Raw genomic sequence first — 5,000 nt, 5'->3', positions numbered from 1 at the left:
ACAAGTGGAATAACGGATAGATAGCTCGGTAGGTGACGCATTACAGATAGGTGTACATGTTTATGGAAAAATAATCAAAGGCAAGGATATGTAGGCTGGCAAATAAACAGAGACCACAAGTATAATTACGTACGTATAAAGTATTTACGTGAGTATATGCGTGAAGTCAGTGTTTCCTTTCCAATGTATTTTACAATTTTCGTCCAACTCTCCAACTCTTAATTTTTCGATTTCAGTTACATGAAGCTGGTGTTTATACAGACATTGTTAAAAAATTTTAAGATTGTAAATTTCACTATACATTAAATGGACCAATAGTATTTCAAGACCTTGACTGATGACTTTATGGTGGCTTGTGCATGTTCTTGAAAGGTTTATGTGATATTGAAGTCACAGGGGCAAACAATACGTGGGCACTGCATAGTACATGTTGTCTTGTTAATATGAATTTACTTGTATATACAGAGTGTGTGTGTGTTAGTGTCTAGAGTTTTTTCTTTTCTTTTCTTCTTATTATTTTATTTTCCCTGCTTCTTTTGTTGTTTCTATTGCTCTGTTATTTTCCCTTTTTCTCTTTCTATCTTATTTTCTCTCATTTCCATTCTTTTCCACATCAACTTCCTCTTTTCCTTCCTTCTTCTACTTTCTGACTTCTTCCCTCCTTCTTCTACTTTCTCACTTCCTCTTCTTCCTCTCCTTTATCTTCATCTGTTAACTCACTTATTGTCTATTTTTCCCTCTACTTCATGTCTCTCCTATTTCGTCTTCTTCCTTTCTCATTTTCATTTATCTTTTTTCCTCTACTTTTAATCCGTCTACACCTTTTACCGATCCTATTCTTGCCTCTCATATTTTCTTTATCATCTCCAATTCTACGTATTCCATCATCAAGCTGGAATGGCGTCTAGACCCCTATCCCGCTTCTTCCTTCTCTTCTTTTTTGTCTGTCTTCTCTCCTTTCTACTTCTCTTGTATTTTATCTTCCCTCCTTTCCTTTTTTATTCCTTCTTCTTTCTATTCCTAATCCCGCAGCAGCAGCAGATGCTGCTGCACCTCCTCCTCCTCCTCCTCCTCCTCTCATCATCATCATCATCATCATCATCATCATCATCATCATCATCATCATCATCATAATCATCATCACCATCATCATCTTTATCATTATCATTATCATAATCATAATCATAATCATCATCATCATATCATCATCATTATCATTATCATTATCATTATCATAATCATCATCATCATCATCATCATCACCACCACCACCGCCGCCGCCGGCATCATCATCATCATCACCACCACCACCATCACCATCATCATCATCATTTCAGGCTACGTCACATCCAACAGCCCCTCCAAAGAAAGCAATCCACTCCCACACACACACAAAGCTCCAGGCACCATACCCAGGAAACGCGGTGATGTGTATGTGTATGTGCCTCGGCTACGCGCCTCATTGTCTCTGCCCATTGAATTAACTTCCTAAATTCCCCTCCCCCCTCCCCCATCTTCCCATTCGCCCTCCCCTTTCCCCCATAACATCTCTTCTGTGTAATTCCGGAAAGGCGGTTTCACTGATTTAGATACTGCTACGCCAGTGGGTCTTTGTCTCTGTGCGAAACATGTGTTAACATGAAAAGGATGACCTGGGCATGTGTTAACATGAAGGATCCTGGGCAAACATGACACAACTGTCTGTGAGCGAAGGAGCGGAGGAACAAGCCAAGATAGAGACGCGGTTGGGTGCTGCTCCTGTGAAGACCTCGTGTGTGCCCTTGTGACCTGATATTTTGTGTTGCCCTGTTATAAGCTGTATCGTGCAGTGCGGCATGCTGGTTTCCCCCTGTATTGTGCCTATAGAAAACTGTACGGGTAAATAACTAAAGACTGTCATTTTGTGTTTATTTCGTGCCCTGCCTCTCCACGTGGCGTTTCCCCTCCTGGTGTTCTGGGACGCTGTGGTTCTCGGTGCCTCTTGGAGCTGTTCAGTGTTCACGACCCTGTGGATAACACGCCGTCTGCCTAGCCTGCCTTGTGTTGGTGGCAGAGAGACGAGGCGGTCGGCGTAACAATACTGTTGTTTAAGTAGCATGGATCACCCGAGTTTTATTTATTGATCGATTTTATTTTTTTATTTTATTTATCTATTTATTTCTTATCTATTTATTTTTTTATTTTTATTTTTTTTTATTTATTATTTTTATTTATTTATTCATTTTGTGAGGTTACGTTTTATTCCCTCTTCGTTGAGTCTTCTCTATTTGAGTTATGTGTTAAACGATCTTTTATATCAACTTCCATTTATGGGTATCACGGTAGCTTTCCTGTAATAAGAACACGTTTTTTTTTTATCATGGGATTAATAATTTTTCTCACGTTGTATCTCAATCTTCCTCTACCTTGTAATTCACGTTTTCTTTTATGGCCGAGCGGAAACTACCATATATTATTTCGCTTAGTTGATCATTCTGTTAAGTAGCTTTCATCTTTTCCTTTTTTTTAAACGGCGAGAAGGGGGAAATTTTGTTAATAAGTGGAGTACCATTTCACTCATCTTACTACGGTTTTTAGCACTTTGGACGATTACTTAAGCGCGTGGCAATTTACGTGATTGCAGTGTTTGTCTAGAAAAGATATGGCTTCGGGATTGTTAAATGTGCAGAAAAAAATATGTGAATACGTATTTTCAGGAGTTAGGTCATGATTATTTCTGTTTGATACCACATATGAATAAACGTTTCTCTCTATGACCTACTTTGACATCAGATATTTCATTCCTTGTTTTACCTTTATTCTCTCCATTTCTACCTTTCGTTACCAACGGATTACCTCGTCCAGTTTCAATAAAGGAGAACTGGTAACTCACCTCTGGAACCTCTTCAAAAAAAAAAAAAAAAAAAAAAAAAAAAAAAAAAAAAAAAAAAAAAAAAAAAAAATATATATATATATATATATATATATATATATATATATATATATATATATATATATATATATATATATACATATATATACATATACAAAATAATAATAATAATAATAATAATAAATGATAATAATAATGTGATGTTGAATGGCTGCTTATTTCAGTGAAATGTAATAAAATATTGCATATAAGTTTAAAAAGTGCAAACATATGTAAGCACAAAAAGAAATTAACAAATCGGACTATTCGAACAGTCATCTGAATTGCCGGTTTTCTCTTCTCTAATATTGAGATAAATTGAGAAATCTAGTTGAGAAATTTATGTCACTACATTGATAATGAAATCAACCGCTGAATCACTAGGAATATATTGTCCAAGCATATGGGTATTTTATGTATGAATATGTAAACTGTGTGGGGTTTTTTTTTCTGAATATGGCAGCAAAATTGCATAGAAAGTACAAAAAGTGTGTTATGTAGGCGAGCTTACATTTAAGCTCTCTGTCCGTCTGAGACGCAAGGCCTTTATTTACGAGACAGGAACTTGCATGAGAGATGGATATAGCATAGATCACCAAAAACAAGAGTACGAGTTCACAAATCATCTTAGCAACTGAATAGCAAGTGATGGGAAAGGGTGACTGTGGTGGGGAAGGCGTCAGCGTGATACATAGGGGTACAGCAAGTGAAATGATTTATAAAATGGGGAATAACTGTGAATATATGATGATGCATCATACAGTAAAAGGCTAACCTTACGGATGATGCTACAATGATGTGTGTGTGGGCATACACGTTATATATACAATATACATATATACATACGCACGGGTATATATATAATATATATATATATATATATATATATATATATATTATATATATATATATATATATATATATATATATAAAGAGAGAGAGAGAGACAGACAGACAAACAGAGAGAAAGAGAGAGAGAGAGAGAGAGAAACATCGCAACAGTTAAATCTAGAAATCGGAAATCAAAAGCATTCTAATGTATAACAAACCCGTTAGTAGTCAGCCTTGAGTACGAAATAAAACGGAACAAGGAGGAAGTTTATTGAATAAGTATATGCAGTACCCAGACACACTCATTTATCTTTCGTGTTTCGTTCATTAAATTCACGGGTGACATTGGCAGCCAGCGGGACACGGACGATATTTTTGGTGCCAATATTTTCGCATTTTATTTTTCAGTTTATTTTCTTTCTCCTTTTTTTAAATTTCCATTTGCAATTTTTAAAAATATCTTGTCCAAGGCATTATGTAACTTTCAGCTTTGGATAGATGGCTGTGGCTTAATTTACGTAATGAATCGTTACATTGGACTTACTTTACACATTGATACAAGCTGGTGAATAACAAGATGAATAATTGTAGAAAATTATGATGATGATGATGGCTGGAGTAATAAAAGTGATTACCTTAATTGTCATTACTATTATCATTATTTTTATCATCAGTAATTCTATTGTCATTATTATTATTATTATTGCTGTTGTTGTTATCATTATCATTATTGTTATCATTAATATTCTTATTATTAATATTAGCATTATCATTATTATTATTATTATTATTATTATTATTATTATTATTATTATTATTATTATTATTATTATTATTATTATTATCATTATTATTAATTATTATTTTCATTACTGTCATGATATAATGATGATACTAGTAAGAATAATAAGAATGATAATAATGATGATAATAGTGATAATAATAATACGAATAATATAGAATGATATAGATAATAATAATAATAATTATAATAATGATAATATAATAATAATGATAATGATAATAACAGTCATAAAAACAACAGTGATAATAATAATGATAATAAAGATAAATGATAATGATAATAATGATAACAATAATGGTAATAACAACAATGGCGATGATAATAATGATAATAATAACGATTATGATGATGATGTTGATAACAATAATAATAATGATGATAATTATTATCATTATAATTATAATAATAATGATAATGATAATAATATTGATAATAACAATAATTATAATAATA

This window comes from Penaeus monodon, chromosome 2 (genome assembly GCF_015228065.2).
Source record: "Penaeus monodon isolate SGIC_2016 chromosome 2, NSTDA_Pmon_1, whole genome shotgun sequence".
Taxonomy (NCBI): domain Eukaryota; kingdom Metazoa; phylum Arthropoda; class Malacostraca; order Decapoda; family Penaeidae; genus Penaeus; species Penaeus monodon.
This window is presented reverse-complemented; position numbering follows the sequence as displayed.